The sequence below is a fragment of the Myotis yumanensis genome, unplaced genomic scaffold, assembly GCF_028538775.1.
Source record: "Myotis yumanensis isolate MYYU_CA2020_CCGP unplaced genomic scaffold, mMyoYum1.0.hap1 SCAF_1, whole genome shotgun sequence".
In the NCBI taxonomy this organism is placed as follows: Eukaryota; Metazoa; Chordata; class Mammalia; order Chiroptera; family Vespertilionidae; genus Myotis; species Myotis yumanensis.
The window spans coordinates 63,817,428-63,833,382 of NW_027223752.1; the positions used below are offsets into that span (position 1 = coordinate 63,817,428).

The 15,955-nt window shown below is 42.2% G+C and overlaps 1 protein-coding gene and 1 pseudogene across 2 annotated transcripts in view; both read right to left on the bottom strand.

Annotated features, from left to right (window-relative positions):
* The window catches only part of USP8 (ubiquitin specific peptidase 8), a 60,332-nt gene extending 57,479 nt beyond the window's left edge, over window positions 1–2,853 (bottom strand). For both annotated transcript variants that reach the window (XM_070423035.1, XM_070423026.1), the window contains exon 1: window positions 2,732–2,853. The gene's annotated coding sequence lies outside the window, so the exon portion shown is untranslated. The remainder of the gene's footprint in view (window positions 1–2,731) is intronic.
* A 6,606-nt stretch (window positions 2,854–9,459) lies between these two features.
* LOC139015380 (ferritin light chain-like) lies at window positions 9,460–14,699 on the bottom strand (annotated as a pseudogene).
* Between the last annotated feature and the right edge of the window lie 1,256 nt (window positions 14,700–15,955).

Here is a 15,955-nt window from a genome sequence, read left to right on the forward strand (position 1 = left end):
GAACATGGCAGGTGTCAGCTGCGGCAGGATGGTGGAGCAGGTAAGCGGGGCGGGGCGCCAGACCAAGTCGGGGCACCAGTCGCTGTCATCAGGGCAAGCCTCTGGTGGTTACTAAAAATTCTTTGCTCCTGTGCTCCATGGTCCCACCCAACGCTCGTACCCACTGCTGGTGCTTGGTGCCAGCCCTGATCACTTGGTGCTGGCAGCTGGTGTAAGCAGTGGCTGCCGGCCTGATCACCCCTCAGGGCTTCTCCACCTCCCCCTGCTCCTGAGGAGCAATCGGGGCCAGCAGCCGCTGCTCACACTGGCTGATGGCGCCAGGCCCGCTCGCATTCGCTGCTGGTGCCAGCCTCAATAGCTCCGTGCTGTCAGCAGGTGTGAGCAGGGCCACATGCCATCAGCGCATGGGAGTGGCGGCAGCGGGAGCAGGGCTGCCAGCAGACAGGGGCTGGGGTGGGAGGGAGGGGGGAGAGCCATGGCAGGAGGGGCTGGGTGGGGACATGGAGGATGGGCTAAGACCCACCGCTGTCCCCACCATAGCCTTTCGGCCAACAGTTCCTTTCAAGGTGCACAAATTCGTGCACTGGGTCGTGTGTGTGTGTGTGTGTGTGTGTGTGTGTGTGTGTGTGTGTGTACAGTGTCCCCAAAAAAGTATACACTTTAACAGCTGATAGCTCAATTTTGAAAAATGAAACATATTGTAATAAGCAATGCCTTTATAATTATTCAAAGTGTTTGTATACATTTTCTTGGGACAACTTACATATATAATGCTGGAAATTTTATGGAAAAAAAATTGGATGTGCTGGATTTATTTTCCAACTGTCATACTTCACAAATGTCTTTCTTGTTCTTTCCATTATGTTCACATTAATAAACAAATGACCATAATGATAAAGTTCAAGTAAATATATAAAAAATCAAGGCTAGAAAGACAGGTTTAAAATATTTTGTCAGTTTTTCTCATGCATTGTTTCTCAAAAAATACAATACATACCTAAGTGCAATTAATGCATATTTATGTCATTAATGACAGGTTGTTGCTGTTTACAATTATAAGGTCCTTACTATCTAATTTTAAAGATGCATCTAATGTGTCAAAAGGAAATGCACATTTAAGGCAATCATGCCGGAAGCCGGTCCATCCTTGCTGCTTGACACAGTCGCTGCAGGAAAGAAACATCCACACAGCATATGTTTTAATGGACCTGGCATATATAGCATACTGTTCTTAATATGTTTGCTCCCTTTAGCGCCATGTGTTTTAACCAAGGTCACCTCTCCGAGAAAGGTTGTTTCCCCAGGTGGGGATCTTTCCCTGAGGTTAGGGAGGGGATACAACCCCTTAATTAAGTGCCAGGCGGGTAGTTAAGCTACATAATCTTTACTCCCTGGAATGGAGATAAGAAACGCCCTAACCTTTGTAATAGAAATTGACAGGATTAAAATCGGCTGGTATAAATATGGATATAACAAGACAATAAACATCAGATCTTCATCAGATCCTCATCAGCTCCTAACCAGAACCCTGACCAGAACTTGGCTGGAGTTCCTGGCTAGAGATCCTGGCTAGGCTGCTGATCAACTGAAGGCTGTCTCCGTGTCATTCCTTCTTCACCGACTCTGTCCACATCTTTGGGGACCCCTGGACCTGCTGGGGTTGGACCCCAGCACAATCATAGCAATATGATGAAGACAAAGCACAACCTACATCACCTTTCACATAAACTGGTCCAAGTGCTATGGAGTCATAAGAAACTATCTGAATCCATCATGAAAGACATTCAACGACTCAAAAAAAAAAAAAAAATCTGTTGAAATGCAAAATCTGCTTACACAGCAAAGCCACAGAGCAAACCTAGAAGAGGAACACATCCTTAACAAGTAATCACTTCACAATTTCAAGTGCTGCAACAGAAACTATACAAACTAGGGATGCTTGCAGATTCAGAAAGAGTAACATCCATTAGTCGGAATCCCTTTCATCTTAAATTCTCTGAGCTCTTAACAAATATTAAATCCCTTTGGCTCTGCGACACCTGTCTTCAGGTAAACATTTTGTTAGTGATTAAGCGACCTGCCTCAAGGTCACAGAATGAACCGGCGGCACAAAATAAACCCACAAGTGTGGTCTGCAGTTTTATGCATAAATGGACATCACTGCGATTCAGGTTTCTGAGAATTTCCAAGGTGGAGTGGAGGTGAAATTCACTTGTCCCACGACGCTAGGGGAGGCCACATTTTAAGAAAGAAAAGCTTTTCTTTGAGGTAAGTCACAGTTTTAACTCTGATGAGCTTAGACATTCTTTAAATTCATACTCGGACTTCGCTACAAGCACGTTTGGGACCGGGGAGCGATGGCGAAACACCCTGAGGGGTTACAGTCAGGCCGGGGATTGTAGCTCGTTAGCAAAAACGGAGAAAACGGAAGCAAGAGGCAGTCTATCAAATTCGGGTCTGAGTGTACACGAAGGGGGAGGAATGGTCAAGGCCACCTTGTAGGGCCGGAGAGCCGGAATCCACACCAAACTCGCTGGGCAGCCGTCGGTGGGCAGCGGGGGGGAAGTCGAGGCTGCGTCCTCCCTCCGAAAGCCCATTGTAAGTTCGGGGGGTCCCACCCCCTCCGCCGTCAGGGCTCGTCTCCCGGGTGACCAGCAGCCGGAGGAAGGGAAGGGGGTTCCCCGCGGACGGCTGGCGGGGAACAAAGGCCAGGACCCAGACCCGCACTCACCTCGGCGCCAGGCGCGCTCCACTACCGCCGGCCTCCTCGCCCAAGGCCCATCGTCCACCAACCTCAGGAGCAAACAGCCTTCGCCATCCCGACGAAGCCAGCCCAGCTCATCCCCCTTTCCCAGTTTGCACTGCGCTGCGACGCGTCTCGCCTCTGACGCCACGGAGGGCGGGGCCGCGCGCGCGCACTGCTGCCGCCAGGCTCCTCCCCAGGCCGGGCCGCGCCGGGGCGGAGGGCGGGGCCGGGCTACGCTGCACTGGAGCGAGCTCTCCGGTCCTTCGGCCTCTGAGCCCGGCTTTCTTCCGGCGTAGCTCGGTCACCCTGGTGTTGCTAGCATCCCGAGCCTCCTCGTGGGAGAAGCGGGGCTGCTCTCCGGCCTCCTAGCTGCGTATCTTCCTCCTCAGCTCGGAGAGTGAGAGCTGACTGGACAAAGAACTTGAATCCTCCCAAGTTTGGGCGAAAAGTTTAACATTCTCCGAAGCCAAGACCCGGTCAAAGGAGAACGGGCATGATCTTAAAACCCATTAGGTACACACATACTTGATGCCAGTTAAAGGCTCAAATGTGCGAAAACAAAACGAAAGGTCTGAACTTTTCTCACGAGGCGACCTTTGAACCCTCGTAAAGGAAGGTGATTGGATGCTCCCGTTGTATGTAAACATACGGTTGCCTGAATGGAGCTGCTGTCTGTGTTCACTAAGTCACCAAGGACAGTCAAGGTGTCTGTCTCATGGGACGTGAGGTCTAGTAAATGCCTTAAGTGACAGTGTGTGCCAGGAAGGTGTTCAATAAATTTGTAATGGATAAATGAAAGCACCAGGTCCAACATTTAAAGAAATGTTACTTTCTTTTCCATCACAATGAAATTCCTGCAAAAAAAAATATAGTAGCTCTTTTTTATATCTAAGCTTACACTGTTTCCCAAAAGAGTTAAGACTAATATGAAATATGCTGTACTGCCTGGAACTGCAAACTAGGAAGCCTTAGCAAATTTTTCATAACTAAGGGGAAAAATATATCTTTTGAGGAGACATCTTTTTTTCTTTTACTTTAAGTTCTTTATTGTTTAATGTATTACATAAGTCTCCTTTTCCCCCATTGACCTCTCCCCAGCCGCCCCTACCCCCCCCCCCACCCCCAGCCATCTGTGTCCATTGGTTATGCTTATATGCATGCATACCAGTCCTTTGGTTGATCTCTTATCCCCTCACCCCCCACCTTCCCTCATAGGTTGGACAGTCTATTCAATGCTTCTATAACTCTGGTTCTGTTTTTGTTCATCAGTTTATGTTGTTCAATATATTCCACAAATGAGTGAGATCATGTGGTATTTATCTTTCTCTGACTGGCTTATTTCACTTAGCATGATGCTCTCCAGTGCCACCCATGCTGTTGCAAATGGTAAGAGTTCCTTCTTTTTTACAGCAGCATAGTATTCCATTGTGTAGATGTACCACTGTTTTTTAATCCACTCATCTCCTGAGGGGCACTTAGGCTGTTTCCAAATCTTAGCTATTGTAAATTGTGCTGCTATGAACATAGGGCCTGGTTGCAAAGAATAATTCAGAAACGATATTCAAGTAAAATCTGCAGACATCTCGTGATTATTTCTGGTATTACGTTTCTCATCGTTCATAACCTGATGGCTTTTTATGACAGATACTGGGAGTCACAAGATGTTGCCACGATCTAACTAGAATTGCCGAGGTGTCTCATTAACAAGGATCAAATCGATGCCTCACAAAAGGAGAAACGGAAGGACGCCAAGTCAGGATGATCTGAAATTAAACCTGGACACCTTTGGGCTTTTGGGCCTTTTTAAAGTCTCTTGAGCATTTTTAAACAGAAATAAATTTGGGCTTCACACACACACACACAAAAAGAACTGAGTTTGGGAGTAGCAACCAAACAAAAATAGGGAGAATTTGGAGTTCTATGAAGACAATCTCAGAGACAGGATGCAAGGAATGGAAGGTGATAAAGAAAGAAGCCATAACAATGAATTAACCAATGAAAAGGATCTCCTATGGTGGGGTGGCAGAAGGTTTTAGTAAATAGTACCATTTTAGTAAATAGTACCCTAAAGCATTGGTCAGGTTTGCTAAAACACAAATCATCAAATCATTTGCTTGAGGGTTTTTTCTTCCTCTTTTCTTTCTTTTTTTTTACAAAGAAGTTCCAAATGTGGGTCAATAGGTGTAGAAGAGAGACCAGGAACAAAAATAACAAGATGATACCCAAACTGAACTAAGGTGGTGAAAACAGAAAAAAGAAAGAAAGAAAACACCATTCCTAGGTAATTCAAAGAAATCTGGAAACCAGTTTTGAATTTTTCAAATTGAGTGGAATAAGAGTTTTTAAGGAGCATGGAGGATGAAACTACACTTATAAACCCTAGCTCTTTTTTCTTTTTAGTTTTTAAAATTATTGATTGATTTTTGTTTTTAAGAGGGGGCGGTGCGAGAGAGATTTTGTTGTTCCACTTATTTATGCATTCATTGTTTGATTCTTGTATGGGTCCTGACGGGGGATCAAACCCACAAGCTTGGCGAATCAGGACAACATTCTAACCCACTGAACTATCTGGCCAGGACAACCTAGCTCATTTTCAAATGTGTATTGTAATAAACCAGGCAGTAGTATCTATGTTACCTATAACCAAATGGTCACTAGCTGTGCAGCCCTGTTTTTATCACAGCTTTAATTCCTGTGACATCCAGTATAAGCAGTAGTCCAAAACTTACCAAACCTGGTTCATCCTCCATCCATTCAACAAATATTTACTGAATGTGTGCTCTGTGTCAGGCATTGTCTTAGACTTGGAATAGAAAGTCCCTCCTTAACATAGAATTGGCTTACATTCTAGTGGAGGAGACATATAATAATAAGCAAATACATATATATTATGTCAGGTGTTGTTTAGTGCTGAGAAGAAAAATAAAACAGGTCTAAAGGGCCAGCAAAGACAGTGGTAATTTTGATGGGAGAGTCAGGGAAGTGCTCTCTGGCAAAGGGACATTTCCACAGAGCCTTTGGTAAAGAGAGGGAGCAAGATCTGCAGAAACGTGGGAGAAGAGCATCCAGGCAAAGGGAACAGCACAAGTGAAGACAGTGGGGCAGGAAAAGGTGAATGTTCTAGAGAAACAGCAAGAAGGACTCTATGGCTGGCACAGAATGAGTGAGTGGGATCAGGATAGGAGATGATCTCGGAGGGGTGGTGAGGGAATGGAGCACAGATTATATAGGTTTGTAGTCAATAAAACATGTTCATCCCAGAATATTGCAAGAAGTGAATCACATGCTAATAGTTTATGTAAAATATTTGTCTTCCATATATGTATGACAAAGTTTACAATATCATGTACAAATGTTCATCTCAATTTTTGTTTGTTTGTTAATCTTCACCTGAGGATATTTTTTCCATTGATTTTTAGGGAGAGTGGAAGAGAGAGGGAAAGACAGAGAGAAACATCGATGTGAGAGAGACACATCAATTGATTGCCTCCTGCATGTGCCCGGACCAGGGCCTGGACAGGGAGGAGCCTGCAATCGAGGTACATACCCTTAACCGGAATCAAACCCGGGACCCTTGGGTTCACAGTCCCACGCTCTATCTGCTGAGCCAAACCGGCTAGGGCCCAGTTATTTTTTTAAGCCAAAACACAAGTATCCTATGGTTCTTTTACTAATCACGAAGTCTATTCATCTGGTTTTTATTTCTTAAAATTGTAATGATTACCAGATTAGGCCAGTTGCATGGCCCATCAAACTTTTCATCTCTAGGGGATGCATCAGCAGACAAGGGATGGCAAGTTTGGCTCTTCTCCTGGATATCAACTTCAGAGGTTAGGCATTCATCACTCTTTGCACTTCACCGAGACTCTGTCACCCATTGGTTTATCTTAAACTGAAAAAATCTGTATGACCACTTAGAGTGATTCAGGCTCCTTTTTAAAAAAATGTAAAACACTTCCATCTAATTTGCCTGAACTTACTTCAATAAAGTTTTAGAGATGCACCCTCATTCTATGATTTCAAAATTTAGTGAACTACTATGCTCATTAAATACATATATATTATGCAGGTGTTGTTTAGTGCTGAGAAGAAAAATAAAACAGGAGAAAGGGCCAGCAAAGACAGTGGTAATTTTGATGAGAGAGTCAGGGAAGAGCATTTTCATCCCTTTGTGATTCTACAGGCATATGTCTTCTCTCCTTTCTGCCTTTGTTTTTTAATCTAAACTGAAGAGTTTTAATCTGGTTATTATGTTCTTCAGTGATTCCCCATCCCAGTTGTTACTTTGTCTTCGGGCTTTTCCTTGCTTCTATTAGATTATACTTACAGATAATACTCAAATAATACTCAGAATACAATATAACAAGTGGTGATGAACATACTTTTATCTTTTTAAAAAATATATTTTTATTGATTTTAGAAAGAGAGGGAGAAGCATTTATGTAAGAGTGAAGCATTGACCAGCTGCCTCCTGCACACCCCCTACTGGGGATTGAGCCCACAACACGGGCATGTGCCCTGTCCAGGAATTGAACTGGCAACCATTTTACGCATGGGATGAAACTCAACCAACTGAGCCACATCGGCCAGGGTGCATATACTCTTATCTTAACAAGAGAAAGTTTTGTTTGTTGACCCTATCACAAAATTTTCACTTACTTAAATGAGGGTTACTGATGAGTAACCCTTTCATCAAAGGGTTACTTAAACTTTTTAAGAATTGTCTCTGCAATTTTTTCATACTAACATTAACTGGCAAAAGAGGTAATCCATTCAATAGCCATAGACTGTTGAGTTATGAGAGTATTAAATTGAGATCATGGATTCAACAGATATGTTTAAACTGTTTCTACATATTTACACACACACAAAGGAAACTATTAGATTTTAGCTATAATGACATTTTAAGGAAGCATCTAATTTAAAAAAGAGACTTCTTTAAGTTGAAATTCCAAAATATCCTTCTGCAATTTATTCCTATTTATATGACTCCTAACTATCTAAAGTAATATAATGTCATTTATGGGAGGAGTACAATTTTTGATGGGGTGTTTATTCTTCCAAGTCATAGGTAAATATATTAAATAATATATGCCGTTGTTTTTCAGACTTAGATATTATCAAGCAATATGTGGCTTCTATAAACACAATAGCACATTGTGCAGGTTCAAAACTAAACTTTATAGATTTAGGGCTAGCCAAATCCACGGGATCCCCCACTGTTTGTCCATCCATGGAGACTGGTGCCTGGGCCTGGATACACCTTGGGAAATGTTCCAGAAAAGGAATCCTGACTCCTAGCTCCTTTACATATTAACAGAGTAGAGAGGAAGTGGGGATCACCCTACAGATTTGAAAAACTGAGCTTTTCTATTTGGGTTTCAATCATATTGCCTCAAAAATAAGCTTTTTGACACTAGCTGTCCGGGAAGTTTTTCTTATCCACACTGATTTCTGCCTGAAACCTTACAGCCTCCCTGTGGAGCCAGCTTGTTGCTAGGCTGAAGGAAGAGAATAAGAACACTGGGTTACACAGCAGATAGACTAGCGTGTCCTTCTTCAACTATGCAAAAGAACCAACTTCAAGTTTACATTTAGTTGGTAAGAAAGGGAGCCACCAATTTGCATTTTAAGATGTCCATGGTGACTCTGATGCTGGTGGTCATGGATGAGACCTGAAGAAATGTTACTTCACCTGGCCATGAGAAAACATTCTCTTCACTCTGAGTTTATTTCTAAAATAGCTGTCTGTGAGAAATCTTGAGAAAGATTTTTGAAAGTTCAACTAGATTCTTTATGCAATTACTGGGGAGTTTATAGTCTTATCTCTGAAGTATTTTAAAATCCGAAGTCCATCAGCATCTCATTCTATAATCTGCCTAGTCTAAGCCATGTTAACGGTCCTTTCTGTGGTAGACATGTGTGAGAGTGAGGTGCTATTCCAATTGATGTTTCTTTGATGGCCAGCTATTCTATTGTAGTTTTATTTCAGAGGTGTGAATCAGAGGTGTGAGTATATTACACATATAGATAGGTAGGCAGAGTATGAATGTGCCTCCTCTCAGTGGGTCATATAGTCTGGAAGTGGATAAGTACCTCAGTGATTACACAGTACCTCTACAGAGAAGAGAGCATATTTCAGAATGTAATAGAATGACTGTCTCTCTTTGTGTAGTATATTCATGGATAAAAATTGAATGGATGAGCCTATTTATATGCCTGTGTCTAGTAGTGTGATAATTTGGGATAAAAAATGCATAAGTGCCCTAACCGGTTTGGCTCAGTGGATAGAGTATCAGCCTGCGGACTCAAGGGTCCCAGGTTCGATTCTGGTCAAGGGCATGTACCTTGGTTGCGGGCACATCCCCAGTAGGGAGTGTGCAGGAGGCAGCTGATGGATGTTTCTCTCTCATCGATGTTTCTAACTCTCTATCCCTTTCCCTTCCTCTTTGTAAAAAATCAATAAAATATATTTTTAAAATTGTGTAAGTACATTCCCCCCCACCACACCACACATTGGACTATATGAAATAGGTCAACAGATCTATATTTTTCTTCTATTTAGGATAAATGTGCATAATACCATTAGTAGATTATATAGATGATTTTTATTATTCCAACTTATGTTTCAATATAAACACAAGACCTTCATATTATCTTGTATATGAAAGAAATCACATTTATGACACAAAAGATTTAACTAATACCTGGCATATATTAGGTGCTCAGTAAATATGGTACCTGATGCAACGGTGGCTAGCATCCAGGAGGGAAAGTTGAGGGTTTAACACCCTTAATTTACTCCATCAGCACCCCCCATCCTTGAATGGGGTCAGTTAACATTTTTATCAAATTTTTTTGGTAAAGTGCTATGAAAAAGCCTGCCCTTCCAACCCACTTGGGCTCCAGCACCCTTCCTATACACAGACTGTGGATCTGCCAATGGCTCTCTGATTCAGCACAAACACACACAAACTGTTTTCATCCCACATCCCCATTTTACCATCCTCTCACCCTTCTTCCATTCACAGCCAAGTTTATTAAAAGAATGTCTAAATTTAGGGTCTCTTCTCACCTCTTTTAGGGGTAACTCTTGTGGCTGAGGCCACCAGGGACCTCCCAAATGCAAGGTTTAGTGGAGACGGTCCAGTCCTTGTCTCTCTTAGCGTTTCTCTGGCATCTGCTGTGACTCTCCTCTTTTGCTTTCTGCGAGTTCACATTCTCTTGCTACCTCTTCCACTTCATGGACAGTTCCTTCTTAGTCTCCTGCAAAGACATCACTTTCTTCACCCACCCCATCCCTAAGACGCGCTCCCCCACCCCCGCCCCATCCCAGCTGTTCACTACTGCTTAATCCTAGATGACTAATGGGAATTAATTAGGAGTGCAGTGGAGTTTGGGGGGAAAGAGCTTTCTAGATTGAAGAAACATCATACCTGAAGTCCCTGAAGTAGGAAGGAGGTGTAGAGCATTTAGGGGGAACTCATAGGAGCTGAGGGTAGCTGGAGAGATGGCTGGGAGCCAGATCATTTGGGACTGCGACCATACATAAGATTTAGGGTTTTGTTTTTACCCTAAAAGCCATGAAAAGCCTCTCGAGGATTTTAAGCAAAGGGATGACAGGATTCAATTTACTTTTATAAAAATACTCTTCCTGCTATGGGAGAGAATAGTTTAAAGGTGGGTATGAGAAAATGTGGACAGGTAAAGGGGGACGGGAAAAGGCTGCTGCTGGACTCTGACTTGAGCTATTGGGTGGATGCTGCAGTCATTCACTACCAAGGGGACACTAGAAGAGAATCAGGTTGGGGGAGGAAAGAAGAGGACTCAGTATTGAACTGAGGATTTCAAGTGGCCAGGAGACCTCCCAATGGAGTTAGATATTTAAAGAAATTAGAAATGTGGGTTTGGGGCTCAGAAATGAAATGTGACTTGGTCTCTCTTAAATTCAAAGATTCAAGGTGATAAAGGAAATTCTCATTCAACTTGAAGTAGACAATTTATATTAGTGGTAGAACAGTCATCAGCAAGTAAGTACAAGCAAGTAAGAGAGACTATTGACTGAAACACAAGAGACAATTAGCTTAGAAAGACTGTATTTCAAGTAAGTGCTTCAGAGAGTGACAGTTTAATTACAGATAACTGTTAAATAAACAGCTCGTCAATTTAAGGAATATTTTTATTTACATGAAGAAAGGAAAAAGGGGGCAAACAAAGAGTTTCTGTGTCTAGTTTTGAAACACTTTTTCTGCTGCAGGTCAGAACTATCAACCAAGAACTATTAATCTTTTAAAAATTGAAAACTCCCACAGGCTTAGATTTTAAGTGGGTATTTAGGGTACACAGTGCTTTCTGGAGTAGGAAAGGTCTCTATTAATCTGGCGTAAACACTCCATGTTAAATTAGCAGAGGCTTGTATTTGCTACACAGCTTTAAAGTGAGTCTTCTAGAGACTTTGAGTATTGAGCTAAGTCTTTTAGAGATTCTGAGCATGAAGCGTCAGTTATGATGAAAGATATGGATTCACATTTTAATAAAGAATAAGCTATATAAAATATTGAGTCCATGAAGGTGTCACAAAAGATACTTTCTCAAATACCCAAAAAAGTTGGGTAGTACAATGAAGACCCATGTACCCATCCCCCAGCTTCAATTACTATTAATTGTCTGATAGAAAAAAGATATATCTTAAAAATAATTGTTTATTTTACTGTAAAATATTATTTTATAATTCCCTAATTTATTTAAGAGTACATTGGATATTTACATTTCTGATTTAACAATATTATAAAAAGCACTGAGTCAAAAATATATACTCTACATTTGTAGCATAAATATTACTGCACATCCATGATAGACACCTTAAAATAAATTTTCAGAAGTGATATTTCTGAAAATGGCATGGGAAATCCCGAGCTTTTTTATACCTGTTACTGAACTGCCTTTTAGTGAGGTTGAACTAATACTCCCACAAGCTGTGTATGAGATTAGTTGCTCCAAACCCCTGCCAACAAGTTTTCTGTTCTTTTCATTTTAGCCATTTTGATAGCCAAAATGATGCCTTGTTGTGGGTTTTAAAAAAATGTATATTTTTTTAAAATATTTTTTTATTGATTTCAGAGAGGGAGAGATAGAAACATCAATGATGAGAATCATTGATCGATTACCTCCTGTATGCCCCCTACTGGGGATCGAGCCTGCAACCCAGGCATGTGCCCTTGATTAGAGTCGAACCCCGGACCCTTCAGTCTGCAGGCAGATGCTCTACCCACTGAGCCAAACCAGCTAGGGCCGTGGGCGGCAAACTGCAGCTCGCGAGCCACATGCGGCTCTTTGGACCCTTGAGTGTGGCTCTTCCACAAAATACCACGTGCGGGTGCGCACGTACAGTGCGATTGAAACTTCGTGGCCCATGCCCAGAAGTCGGTATTTTGTGGAAGAGCCGGTATTTTGTGGAAGAGCCACACTCAAGGGGCCAAAGAGCCGCATGTGGCTCGAGAGCCATGGTTTGCCGACCACTGACTAAGGCTTGTTGTGGTTTTAATGTACATTTCCTTGATGACTAAAGAACCTGAACATCCTTTAAAATGTTTATTGGATAATGTCCTTTGGATAGTCTCTTTCTTGAAATGCCTGTTGATTGGGCTTTTTTTTTTTTTAACTGATTTGCAGAAATTTTTTATATATTCTGGGTATGCATCTTTTTTATTTACATATTGACAATATCTTCTTTCACTCTGTGTCTTGTCTTTTCACTGTTTATTGGTGTCTTTTGGTGAACAAAAATTTATAATTGTTTAATAGTCCCAATTGATCACATTTCCCCCAGTTCATGGTTAGTGTTTTTTGTGTCCTGTTTAAGAAAATTTTGCCTATTCTGAGGTCAAAAAGGTTTTCTCCTGTAGATTTTATTATTAAAAAAAAATTTCCCCATCTGCTTATTTTTCTGAACTAAAGGGGTTCGTTCACCTGCATGCATCAAAGCCCAATCGAATGTGAACAGGAATTTGCAGCCAAAAAAGTAAAGCTTTATTTTTTAAAGAAATGGAGCCAAACCTGGAGTCACAGGTGAGGCCATGCTCAAAGACCTGGCTTCTCTACTAGAGGCTATATTGTTTCACTCGTGACTTTTAAAATGTCTTGAGTTGGGAAAGTTTTGAAAACCAACGTCTATCCAAATTGAAGAGCTACTTTAAAAGCCAGTCACAGAGTCCTGTGATATCAAATCTGAAGTAGTTGAACAAGCATCTCTCTGCAAGCAGAACCCTAGGGAAAGCAATTACACAACTCCCACTTTACTTTAGCCAAGTGTCTCTTTTACCAAGTAGGCCATATTGCAAGCCAGTGAGGATATGATTTAATTGCAAAGGGACTGAAATAAAAAAATGAGATCATCTGAAGTAGAATCTGAGGTTCTTTATCTCTTTTGTCTGGAAGTTTTCAATTGTATCAGGGAGTATTTTATATCTTTCCCTCCACTAATACTCTGACACCATGACCTTGCTCCATCATTTTTTTTTTTCCTGCAAAAAGCTTTATTGTTTCGTTTGGTCCAATGCATGGGAGAGGGCTCCAGGGTGGTTAAAAGAATGACTAGTAGTTTTGGGGAGAGGCTCAGGTACTAGTAAAAGCCAGAGACACCAGGGAAATGCAGAGGGGCCTCTGAAAGGCCTTTGGGCTCCAAAGGCTCCTAGTTATGCTTGAGAGTGAGCCTTTCAAAGAGATACTCACCCAGCCCAGCCTGAGAGCCAGCCAGCCTGTGGATGTTAGCCAGGTGGTCGCCCATCTTCTTGATGAGTTTCACCACTCATCCAGGAAATGGTTCTCCAGGAAGTCACAGAGATGAGGGTCTGCGATAGTAGAACCCAGGGCATGCAGCTCCAAAAGGGCCTGATTCAGGTTATTCTCCAAGGCCAGGGCGGCTTCCGTGGTGTCCTGAGTTTTGCTCCACTCATCTGGGGAAGGCTTCAACATATCCTACAAGAGAATGCGGCCGCCACACTGGTTTTGCAACTTTAAGAGATGCTCAGCACCCTCACGTTCTTCTCCGCCAACTGGACAACTCGCCAACTCACGGAAGAAGTGGCCCATGCTCTCAACAGCCACATCATCAGGTCGAAATAGTAGCCCAGAGGGGTAGGTGTAGGAGGCCCGCAGATGCAGGTTGGCCAGGTCGTTGACCGCAGCCTCCACCTGGGTGGAATAATTCTGACAAATTTGGGAGCTCATGGTGGTTCAGCAATAGGAGTTAAGGTAGAAAAAAACCAGTTGGCTGGTCCTGGAGGTGTTCCTGAAGGTGGTGACTGGATAAGATGCAGGAGAGTGGTCAAAGGCTGGAAGAAAGGGTGTCCTTGGATCTGTTCTGTCCAAACACTGTTGAAGCAAAAGACAGATCCAGGGCCGCTGAGGGCACTGCCCTTTGCTCCATCATTTATCTTTTTTCACCTTCAGTGTTTGGTCTGTTCTTCATTTTCTCTTTCAACTTACAAACAAGCTCAGCCTCCCCAGTTCATCATACAATAAAAACCCTCAACCTCTTTCCTCATACACTTTTCCTTCATCACCAAAGTTCACACAAAAAGTAGTCACATTTGCTGTCTCTACTTTCTCACTTCCCATTTCTCCTTAACCACTTGTCCAATCTTATTGTTTATACCAGTCTGTGGAAATTACTCCCTTGACGAATCTCAAAATTAGTGTATCCAAACTAAATTTTTCACTTCCCCAAACCTTATATGTCTCTTTCTGTTAAGGGTCACTCTCAAACACTCAGGTTGCCAATAATTATACAGCTATGTCTACAAAACTTCTTTCACTTGTCCTCTGCCTTCCATTCCTCCTGCCATTTTCTACATGATCTCATTATCTCTTACCAAGCTATTTTAATGGTCTTCTAATTGCCCTCCTTGCTCCTTGTGTTCAATCTATCCTGTACAAAACTAGATTAATCCTCTTAATTCAAAGTTCTAACCTTATCATGTCCTAGTTTGAAGAGATAGTTTTCCCCATTGTCTTTTAAAAAAAATATATTTTATTGATTTTTTTACAGAGAGGAAGGGAGAGGGATAGAGTTAGAAACATCAATGAGAGAGAAACATCAATCAGCTGCCTTCTGCACACCCCCCACTGGGGATGTGCCTGCAACCAAGGTACATGCCGTTGACTGGAATCAAACCCGGGACCCTTCAGTATGCAGGCCAATGCTCTATCCACTGAGCCAAACCAGCCAGGGCACCCCATTGTCTTTAATACCATCATAAAATGGATCAAATTCACTTATTTTTACTATAGTAAAAACTTGTAGGGAGCGGCTCTAGGGTCAAGCCTCAGGCTAACCTGTGGCAGGGCCACAAACAAGTTTCAGCCTGGATGGCAGAACTCTCCTAGCATAATTAAGCCTGACCTTGTAGCCCTCTTTAATTCTTTCCTAAGTAGCTAATGAACTGTAGGAGGTGCAGCAAGTGTTGCCAAAACAAGAACATTTGTATACATGTTAATCTAACCTTGTTTTTAATCAGACTATAAAATAAAGCATCGGGTTACAGGCTGGGTCCTTTGTGTCCTCATCCAGGTACGGGAGATTCACCGAGCCCCAGCTGTATTCTCTTGTTTGTCTTTTCTTTAATCCTTCACCACCCCTCCTCAGGTTCACCCTTGGTAGTGCTGGTGCAACACAAAAACTATTTTACTTCATGCTTTCTTTTAAATTCTCTACCTTTGTTGATGCAGTTCTAGATTCCCCCATTTCTGAATGTCTAAATTCTTACCATTTTTCAAGATAAAAGGCCTTTAATACCCTTTCCTACCTTCTCTATCTGGTGAACTCTTCTTCCTTCAAGAACCAGTTCAAACATTATTTTTTTTCTTTATACTGTCTGTAAACTGAGTCAATTACTATTTTTTAAAGTAATTTTAAAAATATATTTTATTGATTTTTTACAGAGAGGAAGGGAGAGGGATAGAGAGTTAGAAACATCGATGAGAGAGAAACATCGATCAGCTGCCTCCTGCACACCTCCTACTGGGGATGTGCCTGCAACCAAGATACATGCCCTTGACTGGAATCGAACCTGGGACCCTTCAGTCTGCAGGCCGACGCTCTATCCATTGAGACAAACCAGCCAGGGCTAATTACTATTTTTTTTTTTTTTGCAGTTTAAAAGGTCTCACACATTACTGAACCAACCTACTACTGCAGAAAAAAAAATC